Below are 14,140 nucleotides of genomic sequence, written 5' to 3' on the forward strand. Positions count from 1 at the left end.
ATTTTTTTATAATAATGTATTTATTCTGAGACTATTTGTTTGAAACCTGTCTAGTGTGGTTTCAAACTAAGCACTGCACAGGGATACCTAATCAAGAGGGAGAGTGAAGGATAAAATGCAGCCCACAGTCCACTTGACAAGTCATATATCCTAGTATGGAGCTCCATCCATCCATTGAAGAGATGCTCTTTTACAAATTACAAAAATATACTGTCTACTCACCAAGTGGTGTGCACATGGGCTGCATCTACCCAAAAGAGGCTTTTTTTTTTCTAATTTGCACAAAGATACCCAATGGATTAGCTACAGCTCTATATGCCTCCCTCCTTGATAAGCTCCATGAGAGCAAACACCATGACTGTTTTTGTCATGCTTGTACCTCCAATATTCAGCATACTACATGGAACACAAGTAGATGTTCATTAATATTTGCTGCTTCATTAAAAGAAGGAATAATCCTCAGGCACAGAATAATTGACATGTATTTTATTTTGCATGTTCCTTCTGGGTTCAATGGTTTTTTAACAAAACATATTTCAGTTTCTACAATGCAAGCTGCTCTTGTGAGTCAGTAACCAAAGGCAGAATTTTGTTCTACTAATTGCCCAAGTTCCTAATCAGGCCCCTGGGATAGAGCCTCAAACTCTTTTTCTGCTGTCCCTTGTGCCCTGGAATGATTCTCAAGGGGGAAGTCCCTAGAGTCCTAGATCAGATGGATCTGGTCCTCTTTTGGGAATAAACAAAGTTCCTGGATTTGGGGTTTCAAGAGGCTTCAAATCTGCAGGAAGATCCTCTCAGGCCAGAGGATGCAATGCTCTGGACTTTAAGTTGGTCCCCACACCCTGAGCTTCCTTCTGACACTCAGGAAGTGCTGTACTTCTAAGGCTTTGGGTTTTCAATTTCTCCCTTATAAGCCTCTTGGAGAGAGTCCTACCTTTGTTCTTTTTTTTTTTTTTTTTAAGTTCAGATGCACAGCAATTACAAGAACTTCTCTCATCTCCTTTGCCAACTTTGCAAGAAGTGGTTGATGGTAGAAAAAAAAAGGAGAGAAGAACTGTTTTAAAATTTTCTAAGTTTCTTCCTTTTCTCCTCCTGGTTTTCTGATGATTTTCTTGAACGTTAGAGTTTCATACTTTTCCTGTGTTTTGCATGATGACTTTTTGAGACCAGGTGCCTATAAAGTGAACAAGAATATCCTCATAAGTTTCATTTTAATTATTGGAAGAATCTGTTTAAAATCATAGAGGAAAGATACTAAATTAAAAAAACCTTTACAATCCCAGAGTTTTCATCTACCAGTGATGTCCCTGTTATCTTTTCAGTGAATAAGGCTGAGGGTCAGGCATTTTTCATACAGCTGTTGTCTTCTTCCCCTCTAACCGGAACCTCATTCATGAATATTCATTCAGTAGAATTTTTTTTTAAATTAGTTTCTGCTTTATAACAAAGTGAATCAGTCATACATATACATCTGTTCCCACATCCCCTCCCTCATGCATCTCCCTCCCTCCCACCCTCCCCATCCCACCCCTCCAGGCGGTCACAAAGCACCGAGCTGATCTCCCTGTGCTCTGCGGCTGCTTCCCACTATCTATCTACCTTACGTTTGGTAGTGTATATATGTCCATGCCTCTCTTTCCCTTTGTCACAGCTTACCCTTCCCCTTCCCCATATCCTCAAGTCCATTCTCAAGTAGGTCTGTGTCTTTATTCCCGTTTTACCCCTAGGTTCTTCATGACATTTTTTTTTTTAAATTCCATATATATGTGTTAGCATACGGTATTTGTCTTTCTCTTTCTGACTTACTTCACTCTGTATGACAGACTCTAGGTCTATCCACCTCATTACAAATAGCTCAGTTTCGTTTCTTTTTATGGCTGAGTAATATTCCATTGTATATATGTGCCACATCTTCTTTATCCATTCATCCGATGATGGACACTTAGGTTGTTTCCAGCTCCGGGCTATTGTGAATAGAGCTGCAATGAACATTTTGGTACATGTCTCTTTTTGAATTAGGGTTTTCTCAAGGTATATGCCTAGTAGTGGGATTGCTGGGTCATATGGTAGTTCTATTTTTAGTTTTTTAAGGAACCTCCATACTGTTCTCCATAGTGGCTGTACCAATTCACATTCCCACCAGCAGTGCAAGAGTGTTCCCTTTTCTCCACACCCTCTCCAGCATTTATTGTTTCTAGATTTCTTGATGATGGCCATTCTGACTGGTGTGAGATGATATCTCATTGTAGTTTTGATTTGCATTTCTCTAATGATTAATGATGTTGAGCATTCTTTCATGTGTTTGTTGGCAGTCTGTATATCTTCTTTGCAGAAATGCCTATTTAAGTCTTCTGCCCATTTTTGGATTGGGTTGTTTGTTTTTTTGCTATTGAGCTGCATGAGCTGTTTATAAATTTTGGAGATTAATCCTTTGTCAGTTGCTTCATTTGCAAATATTTTCTCCCATTTTGAGAGTTGTCTTTTGGTCTTGTTTATGGTTTCCTTTGCTGTGCAAAAGCTTTGAAGTTTCATTAGGTCCCATTTGTTTATCATTGTTTTTATTTCCATTTCTCTAGGAGGTGGGTCCAAAAGGATCTTGCTGTGATTTATGTCATAGAGTGTTCTGCCTATGTTTTCCTCTAAGAGTTTGATAGTTTCTGGCCTTACATTTAGGTCTTTAATCCATTTTGAGCTTATTTTTGTGTATGGTGTTAGGGAATGATCTAATCTCATACTTTTACATGTCCCTGTCCAGTTTTCCCAGCACCACTTATTGAAGAGGCTGTCCTTTCTCCACTGTACATTCCTGCCTCCTTTATCAAAGATAAGTTGGCCATATGTGCGTGGGTTTATCTCTGGGCTTTCTATCCTGATCCACTGATCTATCTTTCTGTTTTTATGCCAGTACCACACTGTCTTAATTACTGTAGCTTTGTAGTATAGTCTGAAGTCAGGGAGCCTGATTCCTCCAGCTCCGTTTTTCGTTCTCAAGATTGCTTTGGCTATTCGGGGTCTTTTGTTTTTCCAAATAAATTTTGAAATTTTTTGTTCTAGTTCTGTGAAAAATGCCAGTGGTAGTTTGATAGGGATTGCATTGAATCTGTAGATTGCTTTCGGTAGTAGAGTCATTTTCACAATATTGATTCTTCCAATCCAGGAGCATGGTATATCTCTCCATCTATTTATATCATCTTTAATTTCTTTCATCAGTGTCTTATAATTTTCTGCATACAGGTCTTTTGTCTCCTTAGGTAGGTTTATTCCTAGATATTTTATTCTTTTTGTTGCAATGGTAAATGGGAGTGTTTTCTTGATTTCATTTTCAGATTTTTCATCATTAGTGTACAGGAATGCCAGAGATTTCTGTGCATTAATTTTGTATCCTGCTACTTTACCAAATTCATTGATTAGCTCTAGTAGTTTTTCGGTAGCATCTTTAGGATTCTCTATGTATAGTATCATGTCATCTGCAAACAGTGACAGCTTTACTTCTTCTTTTCCAATTTGGATTCCTTTTATTTCCTTTTCTTCTCTGATTGCTGTGGCTAAACCTTCCAAAACTAGGTTGAATAAGAGTGGTGAGAGTGGGCAGCCTTGTCTTGTTCCTGATCTTAGTGGAAATGGTTTCAGTTTTTCACCATTGAGGACAATGTTGGCTGTGGGTTTGTCATATATGGCCTTTATTATGTTGAGGAAAGTTCCCTCTATGCCTACTTTCTGCAGGGTTTTTATCATAAATGGGTGTTGAATTTTGTCGAAAGCTTTCTCTGCATCTATTGAGATGATCATATGGTTTTTCTCCTTCAACTTGTTAATATGGTGTATCACATTGATTGATTTGCGTATATTGAAGAATCCTTGCATTCCTGGAATAAACCCCACTTGATCATGGTGTATGATCCTTTTAATGTGCTGTTGGATTCTGTTTGCTAGTATTTTGTTGAGGATTTTTGCATCTATGTTCATCAGTGATATTGGCCTGTAGTTTTCTTTCTTTGTGACATCCTTGCCTGGTTTTGGTATCAAGGTGATGGTGGCCTCGTAGAATGAGTTTGGGAGTGTTCCTTCCTCTGAAATTGTTTGGAAGAGTTTGAGAAGGATGGGTGTTAGCTCTTCTCTAAATGTTTGATAGAATTCGCCTGTGAAGCCATCTGGTCCTGGGCTTTTGTTTGATGGAAGATTTTTAATCACAGTTTCAATTTCAGTGCTTGTGATTGGTCTATTCATATTTTCTATTTCTTCCTGAGTCAGTCTTGGTAGGTTGTGCATTTCTAAGAATTTGTCCATTTCTTCCAGTTTGTCCATTTTATTGGCATAGAGTTGCTTATAGTAATCTCTCATGATCTTTTGTATTTCTGCAGTGTCAGTTGTTACTTCTCCTTTTTCATTTCTAATTCTACTGATTTGAGTCTTCTCCCTTCTTTTCTTGATGAGTCTGGCTAATGGTTTGTCAATTTTGTTTATCTTCTCAAAGAACCAGCTTTTAGTTTGGTTGATCTTTGCTATCGTTTCCTTCATTTCTTTTTCATTTATTTCTGATCTGATCTTTATGATTTCTTTCCTTCTGCTAACTTTGGGGGTTTTTTGTTCTTCTTTCTCTAATTGCTTTAGGTGCAGGGTCAGGTTGTTTACTCGAAATGTTTCCTGTTTCTTAAGGTGGGATTGTATTGCTATAAACTTCCCCCTTAGAACTGCTTTTGCTGCGTCCCATAGGTTTTGGGTCGTCGTGTCTCCATTGTCATTTGTTTCTAAGTATTTCTTAATTTCCTCTTTGATTTCTTCAGTGATCACTTCATTATTGAGTAGTGTATTGTTTAGCCTCCATGTGTTTGTATTTTTTACAGATCTTTTCCTGTAATTGATGTCTAGTCTCATAGCATTGTGGTCGGAAAAGATACTTGATACAATTTCAATTTTCTTAAATTTACCAAGGCTTGATTTGTGACCCAAGATATGATCTATCCTGGAGAATGTTCCATGAGCACTTGAGAAAAATGTGTATTCTGTTGTTTTTGGGTGGAATGTCCTATAAATATCAATTAAGTCCATCTTGTTTAATGTATCATTTAAAGCTTGTGTTTCCTTATTTATTTTCATTTTGGATGATCTGTCCATTGGTGAAAGTGGGGTGTTAAAGTCCCCTACTATGATTGTGTTACTGTCGATTTCCCCTTTTATGGCTGTTAGTATTTGCCTTATGTATTGAGGTGCTCCTATGTTGGGTGCATAAATATTTACAATTGTTATATCTTCTTCTTGGATCGATCCCTTTATCGTTATGTAGTGTCCTTCTTTGTCTCTTCTAATAGTCTTTATTTTAAAGTCTATTTTGTCTGATATAAGAATTGCTACTCCAGCTTTCTTTTGATTTCCATTTGCATGGAATATCTTTTTCCATCCCCTTACTTTCAATCTGTATGTGTCTCTAGGTCTGAAGTGGGTCTCTTGTAGACAGCATATATATGGGTCTTGTTTTTGTATCCATTCAGCCACTCTGTGTCTTTTGGTGGGAGCATTTAGTCCATTTACATTTAAGGTAATTATTGATATGTATGTTCCTATTCCCATTTCCTTAATGGCTTTGGGTTCGTTATTGTAGGTATATTCCTTCTGTTGTGTTTCTTGCCTAGAGAAGTTCCTTTAGCATTTGTTGTAAAGCTGGTTTGGTGGTGCTGAACTCTCTCAGCTTTTGCTTGTCTGTAAACCTTTTAATTTCTCCATCAAATCTGAATGAGATCCTTGCTGGGTAGAGTAATCTTGGTTGCAGGTTTCTCTCCTTCATCACTTTAATTATGTACTGCCACTCCCTTCTGGCTTGTAGAGTTTCTGCTGAGAGATCAGCTGTTAACCTGATGGGGATTCCCTTGTGTGTTATTTGTTGTTTTTCCCTTGCTGCTTTTAATATGATTTCTTTGTGTTTAATTTTTGACAGTTTGATTAATATGTGTCTTGGCGTATTTCTTCTTGGATTTATTCTGTATGGGACTCTCTGTGCCTCCTGGACTTGAGTAACTATTTCCTTTCCCATATTAGGGAAGTTTTCAACTATAATCTCTTCAAATATTTTCTCAGTCCCTTTCTTTTTCTCTTCTTCTTCTGGAACCCCTATAATTCGAATGTTGGTGCGTTTAATGTTGTCCCAGAGGTCTCTGAGACTGTCCTCTGTTCTTTTCATTCTTTTTTCTTTATTTTTCTCTGCATCAGTTATTTCCACTATTTTATCTTCCACCTCACTTATCCGTTCTTCTGCCTCAGTTATTCTGCTATTGATCCCATCTAGAGTATTTTTCATTTCATTTATTGTGTTTTTAATCGATGCTTGATTCATCTTTAGTTCTTCTAGGTCCTTGTTAACTGTTTCTTGCATATTGTCTATTCTATTTCCAAGATTTTGGATCTGGGAAATAGAATCTTGGATCAGCTTTACTATCATTATTCTGAATTCTTTTTCAGGTAGACTGCCTATTACCTCTTCATTTGTTAGGTCTGGTAGGTTTTTATCTTGCTCCTTCACCTGCTGTGTGTTTTTCTGCTTTCTCATTTTGCTTATGTTACTGTGTTTGGGGTCTCCTTTTTGCAGGCTGCAGATTCGTAGTTCCCGTTGTTTTTGGTGTCTGTCCCCCGTGGCTAAGGTTGTTTCAGTAGGTTGTGTAGGCTTCCTGGTGGGGGGGACTAATGCCTGTGTTCTGGTGGTTGAAGCTCGATCTTGTCTTTCTGGTGGACAGGTCCACGTCTGGTGGTGTGTTTTGGGGTGCCTGTGGCCTTATTATGTTTTTAGGTATCCTCTCTGCTAATGGGTGGGGTTGTGTTCCTGCCTTGCTAGTTGCTTGGCATAGGGTGACCAGCACTGTAGCTTGCTGGTCGTTGACTGAAGCTGGGTGCTGGTGTTGAGATGGAGATCCCTGGGAGATTTTCGCTGCTTGATATTATGTGGAGCTGGGAGGTCTCTTGTGGACTCGTGTCCTGAAGTTGGCTCTCCCACTTCAGAGGCACAGCACTAACTCCTGGCTGCAGCACCAAGAGCCTTTCATCCACCCGGCTCAGAATAACAGTGAGAAAAAGTAGAAAGAAATAATTAGTAGAAGAAAGAAAGAGAGATTGAAAGAAAGGAAGAAGGGAAGTAAGGAAGGAAGGAAGGAAGAAAGAAAGAAAGGAGGGAGGGAGGAAGGATGGAAAGAAAGGAAAGAAAGGAGGGAGGGAGGGAGGAATGAAAGCAAAAGGAAGAGTGAATGGAAGAAGAGAGGGAGGGAGGGAGGAAGGAAAGAAAGAAAGAAAGACAGGAGGGAGGGAGGGAGGGAGGAAGGAAAGAAAAAGAAAGTGGAAAGAAGAAGGGTGGGAGGGAGGGAGGGATGGAGCAAAGAAAAAGAAAGAAGGAAAGGAGGAGCGGAGGGAGGGAGGGAGGAAGGGAAGGGAGGAAAAAAAGAAAGAGCAGGTAAAGTAAAATAGAATAAAGTATGAAATATAGTAGCGTTATTAAAATTAAAAAGTAATTATTGAAAAAAAACACGGACCGAAAGAACCCTGGGACATATGGTGGAAGCAAAGCTATACAGAGAGAATCTTACACAGAAGATTACACATACACATTCACAAAAAGAGAGCAGGGGGAAAAATCAAAAATCTTGCTCTCCAAGTCCACCTCCTCGATTTGGGATAATTCGTTGTAAAAAGAGGAAAAGGGCGAAAAGTCTGAAATCTTGCTAAGTCCACCTCCTTAATTTGAGATAATTCGTTGTAAAAAGAGGAAAAAAAAAAAGGGGGGGGGGAGTCTTAAATCTTGTCCTCAAGGTCCACTTCCTCAATTTGGGATGATTCGCTGTCCATTCATGCACTCCACAGACGCAGGGCACATCAAATGGACCGTGGAGCTTTAATCCGCTGCCTCGGAGGCTGCACAGAGAGACTTCCCTGTCTCTGCTCTCACAGCTCCCGGGTCTCAGCCTTGGACCTGGCCCCGCCTCTGCGCGTAGGTCGCCGGAGGGCGTCCGTTCTTCGCTCAGACAGGACGGGTTTAAAGGAGCCGCTGATTCGGGGGCTCTGGCTCACTCAGGCAGAGGGGAGGGAGGGGAATGCCCTCTCCTCGCGCACCAGGCAACAAAAGGGAAAAAAGTCTCTTGCCTCTCCGGTAGCTCCAGACCCTTTCCCCGGAGCACTAACCCCTTCAGGCTCTCTTCCTGCCGCCAGCCCCAGACCTCTCCCTGCGCTCCGACTGAAAGCCGATACCCGAGCCTCAGCTCCCAGCCCCGCCCGCCCTGGCGGCCGAGCAGACAATCTCTCGGGCTGGTGTGTGCCTGAGGGCACCGATCCTCTGTGCCAAAATCTCTCTGCTTTGCCCTCCACACCCCTGTTGCTGTGCTCTCCTCCGCTACTCCGAAGCTTTCCCCCTCCGCCACCTGCAGTGTCCGCCCTCGAAGGGGCTTGTAGTGTGTAGAAACCTTCCCTCCTTCACGGCTCCCTCCCACTGGTGCAGGTCCCGTCCATATCCTATTGTCTCTGTTTATTCTTTTTTTCTTTTGACCTACCCAGGTATGTGGGGAGTTTCTTGCCTTTTGGGGGGTCTGAGGTCTTCTGTCAGCGTTCAGTAGGTGTTCTGTTGGAGTTGTTCCACGTGTAGATGAATTTCTGATGTATCTGTGGGGAGGAAGGTGATCTCCGCGTCTTACTCTTCCGCCATCTTCCTCCGGCTCCCCAGGAATACCCATTCAGTAGAATTTTGACTCAACGAAAGCATGTAGAATTTGGAGTCACACATACTGTGTTTCACAGCTGGTCTTGTCAATTACTAGATATGTGAGTCTGACAAGTAGTTTATCCTTCCCAACTTCAAATTATCCATCTGTAAAATGGGAGTATGTATTTTATTTCCTTGTAGGGTAATTCTAAATTGTAAGTTATGCAGAGTGTCTTAATAGGGCAGCATATAGTATATTTTAATCAAATGTTCATTAGTAAATGTAAATGCAAAAACTAACTCAGACATTCAGAGTGTAAAGGCCAACTTTATTGTTCCATCAGTTTTTGAGGTCTATATGTTGCTTTGACTCCCCTTACTTATTATGCTCAATCCTGGGTCAGGTTCTTTGCCCAGCTCTCATCCAGCAATGTTACATGGGGGCATCCAGATCACTACTTCCAGAGAAATATGCTTGACATAATCTGTGTGTGTGTGTGTGTGTTTGTGGGATGTGGGATGTGGATATGAATGGGGCTGACGTTGGAGTTTCTAGACAGATAGATGCTAGCCTTGCAGCAGAAGAAAACAAATAAAGTGTTTTTCTGAACTTTGCTCTTCCACCAGACAGTAGTAACAATGTGAAGAACTAAAAGGAAATTAGGTAATACGTATCAAACCCATGCCCCTGTCTCTTCACAGACACATCAAAACAACCCAGAACAAGATAAAGTGATTTCCTCTTTTTTTTTTTTTTTTTTTGCAGTACGCGTGCCTCTCACTGTTGTGGCCTCTCCCGTTTAGGAGCACAGGCTCTGGACGCACAGGCTCAGCGGCCATGGCTCACGGGCCCAGCCGCTCCCCGGCATGTGGGATCTTCCCAGACCGGGACACGAACCCGGTCCCCTGCATCGGCACGTGGACTCTCAACCACTGCGCCACCAGGGAAGCCCCGATTTCCTCTTTTTTTAAATGTCTTCCTAGAGAAGGCTCATCAAATTCTGTGTATCAGTGTTACATGTATCAGTATCTCAGCTGAGACAAAAAGGACATCTTCCCTCCAGTATTGAGATCTTTCAAGAGCAGAGGACTCAGAGTACAAGGTAAAGAGAGCTAGGTTCCCAAATTCCCTCTGCCATGAACTAAATATGTGATATTAGGCAACATTTTCATTCTTTTTGGAATTAAGCATCCTCACATTTCTACCACATAGTTATTTTTGGGTAGTAGATGTATTATTACTTTGAAGAATAAAGGAAACTGTAAAATGCCAAAATTTTGTATAATTTTCTGCTATCTTTTTGGAGAAAAGAGCTGTTCACCAAAAGTCAGATTAAGGATTGGAAAACTACTCCAGATGCATTATCTATGTCCTTTCTTAATCATTTTTCATGTTTCCTATATTGTTCTTTCATATCTTTTTTCTTGGCAGTCTCACATTTCTGCAACTTAATGAGGTTAAGTCAAGATTCTGACTTCAATACTTTGTCCTGGTTTCCATGTGCCCAAGGCAGCACTGCTGTACATACCTGGCAGAGGTATGGGTCTCCTCCTCCAGACTAGAAGTACCTCGAGAGTATTACTTCATTTATTGGTTCACATAGTTATCAAAAGCTTAAGAAATGGCAAATACTGGGCTAGGTTCTGGGTATGTGGAAAGGACTAAGTATGATCTCTGTCATCAAAAAGCTTACAATGTAGTTGAAAAGTTAGATAATAAATAATTTCAACTGAATGTGATGTGCCATCATATGAGAATGAAAAATGCCAATAGAACCAAAACTGGAGGGATACTTAGGTAGAAAGAAGGTGATAAGAATGACCTCAAGGGAGGCTTAAAAAAATTAAACCTATCCTCCACCCCACTGCCTAAGTAGTACATATTCATCATGGACACTTTGAAAAAATCAGGAGATAGTAGACATTCACCCAGAGTTATACCATGCAGAATCATGCACTACTAATATTTTGATGATTTCTATTTAGCTTTCTCTGTATTCATACTTTCAATTAGTTGAGATAATTCTGCATATACCATACCACATCCTGCTTTTTAACCTATTATTTTCCATTGAATTAAAAATTTTTCATATGCATCATTTAAAAGCTGAACAATATATTAAAAAATATTACATTAGTATTAGTCTCTGTTTACAAATGGCACATATATTCATTTCTATATTCTTAGTCTTTTTCCTGTACATACATATCCACATTTATGTGGGTATATATCTTTGCTTTTCATTACAATATTGGGATCATATGACCTTTACTATTTTGCAACATTTCTTCCATTTAACAATATCATGAACAATTTTCTTGATTATAACACTAAAATGTTTATTGTAAAATATGGTGTGCACTTAAATGTGCATTAAAACAAATGCACATTTTAAGAAAAATAACAAAACAAATACCTAGGTACCCTCTGCTGAAGCTAAGAAACAGAACATCACCATAAAGCTAGAAGCCTCACATATGCTCCTTTCAAATACTTTCAAGTACTTCAAATATATGCCAAATAGTCACTATCATGAATTTTAGGTTACAAAATTTCCATGTTTTAAATTTCCCATGTTTTTAAAGAATATACTGCTTTACAGAACATATTTTTTATTTCTAAACTATATATTATTTAATCTTACCTTCTTTTGCACATTAAATAAATGGAATACACACACAAACATATGTATACAATCTTTGATTTGCTTCTGTTATTCAACATTATGATTTTGAGATTCATCCGTGTTGATTCGTGAAAATGTAATTAGTACCTTTAATGATCTTTAACAGAAGTCAGCAAACTTTTTCTGTAAAGGATCAGTTAGTAAATATTTTAGTCTCCGCAGGCCATACAGTCTTTTTTGCCACTATTTAACTCTACTATTTAGTGCAAAAGCAATCACATATAATACAAAAAAAATGGGTGTGACTGTGTTTTAATAAGGCCTTATTTACAAGTGCAGCTGGCCTATGGGCTGTAGTTTGCCCACCCCAGCTTTATAATTAATTCATTCAATGTTCTACAATACTTCATTGTAAGAATTTACTTCAACTTAAATATCCTTTCTGCTTTTGAAAAACATGGTTTTTTTCAGTTTTATTTTTCTATAATAAACATACTTGCTTTAATCATCTTGCCTGTGATTCTTTAGATTTCCTGGGTTAAATATCTAATGGTAGAATTGCATAGGATATGTTCATTTTCAGCTTTGACAGGTATTTTCTACCTGTTTTCCAAAAATAATTTTATCAGTTCACATTCCCTTTAACAGGGAACTGGAGCTTCCATTACTCTATATCTGTGATAGTTTTGATTTTTTGTAATCTGATAAGTGTGAAATGGTCTGTGGTCTTAGCTTGTGGTCTGTGGTCTTATTTTTCCCTGTCTATTAATGATGTTAAAAATCTGTTCACATGCCAGTTGTATTTCCTCTCATAAAAAATTCCTGTTTTCTTTTTAAACTATCATTATATTAAGCTGATCTTTTTGATTTTTAGATGTTTCAGATATTATTATTTTATCTGTTATTTTATTGTAAATGTTTTTTTCTGGTTTCTACCTTTTTCTTTTCTTGTGACTTATTTTGAAAAATAGAAGTTAATTTTCATGGAATAAAATTTATCATTATTTTCTTTTATGTTTTGTATCTTCTACTATCCCGAATTTTAAAAATATTCTCATATATTATCTTCTAGACATTTCATAGGATGTTTTGTTCATTTCCTTTTAATACATTTGAAACTGATTTTTTTTAAATGGTGTAAGCTAATCTAATTTCATTTTTTCCCATATGGATAAACCAACTATTCTAAGACCATTAATTGATGACTCTGTGCTTTCCACCAATCTGCAATGCCAGCTCTGGTGCAAAGAGTTTCCATATACCAGAACTCCATTATTTCCCCATTGGTGTGACCACTTATCCCTGTGACAATACCATACCTTCTTAATTCCTATAGCCTTATAATAAGTAATAGTATTTGAAAGGCAACCCTCTCTTCTTCTTCTCCTTTAATAGTGTTTTGGCTTCTCTTGGATCTTTGTACTTCCACATAAATTTTAGGATCAGTTGTTAATCTAACAAACAAACAACCAAAAACAATCCATTTGGAATTCTGATTGAATTGCACAGAATTCATAGAGTATGAATTCATGGATTTTTGATTAGTTGGAATCTTCATAATATTAGATCTTCCAATTCATAAGCATTGTGTATTGCACCATTCATTTCAGTCTTCTTTAGTGTTCATTATTAAGGTTTTGTAATTTTCTTAATAAAGGTCTTCATTCCTAGTTATTTTATATCTTTAAGCTATTATAAGTGATAGCCCTTTTAAATTTAATTTTCTATCAAATTTTTTATGTACAGAAATGTGATGAATTTTTATATATAAATTTTATACCAGAAAGCTTGTTAAACTCTCTTAATAATTCTAATAATTTATCAGTAGCTTCTCTTAGATTTGCTATGTTCACAACCATATCATCTATAAAGAATTTCTTCCTTCTCAATCCTTGTATTTTTAATTCCTTTTTTCTTGCCTTACTGGGCAAGAAATTAGAATATTCTAGAATATTCAATGTTGAAAAGAAGTGGATAAAGCAGTCACCCTTATCTTGTTCTTAATCTTAAAGAGAATCCTTCAGTATCTCACCTCTAGGTATATGTTGGCTGAAGAATTGCTGTACACGTTTTATCAGCTTAAAGAAAATCTTTTATTGTTTGTTTACTAAGGGCTCTTATAAGTAGACACTGAATTTTAAAAATGCTTTTTGGCAGCTATTGAAATAATCATGTCTCTTTTCCTTTAAACAATTCATGTGAGGAAATATATAACTGGACTGCTTTAATGTTAAACAAACTTGGCATCCTAAAATAAAACCAACTTGGTCACATATCCATCTTATACATTGTTGGATGTGGTCTGGTGACATTTTGCTTAAGAATTTTGCATCTATTTCTGTGCATGAGATTGGCCTGATAAATTTGGTGTCAAGATAATTCCAGCTGCAAAAAATGAGGTAAGAAGTATTCCCTAGTCAGGAAGGAAGAAAGTTTCCTCTACTCTTCAAGGTTCTTCTGCCTGGTCTAAGAATTAAATTGACCTGAGACATATTAGTGAGAGAAAACCAAACAAAAGTTTAATAACATGTATACATGGGAGAGATTCAGGAAAACTGATTAACTCAGCAAAATGGCTAAAACCCTCATCTTAAATACCATCTGCAGCCAAAGAATGAAGACAATGTTGGGAGTATTGGTTTGGGACTTCAAAGGAGAGAAAGGCAATTCACAAGGAGATGGAAAAACAAATGTTTGGTAAACAAATGCTTGCTGGGCCAGGCAGAAACAATGGGACCCAGAAATTTTAACAAGCAGACTTTACTAGTTTCCTCCCTGTCTACCATACCTGGTTCATACCATAGTTATCTATTGTGCTATCCCCCTTCCTGGAACAAGTCCT

This window comes from Hyperoodon ampullatus (genome assembly GCF_949752795.1).
Source record: "Hyperoodon ampullatus genome assembly, chromosome: 2".
Classification (NCBI taxonomy): Eukaryota; Metazoa; Chordata; class Mammalia; order Artiodactyla; family Ziphiidae; genus Hyperoodon; species Hyperoodon ampullatus.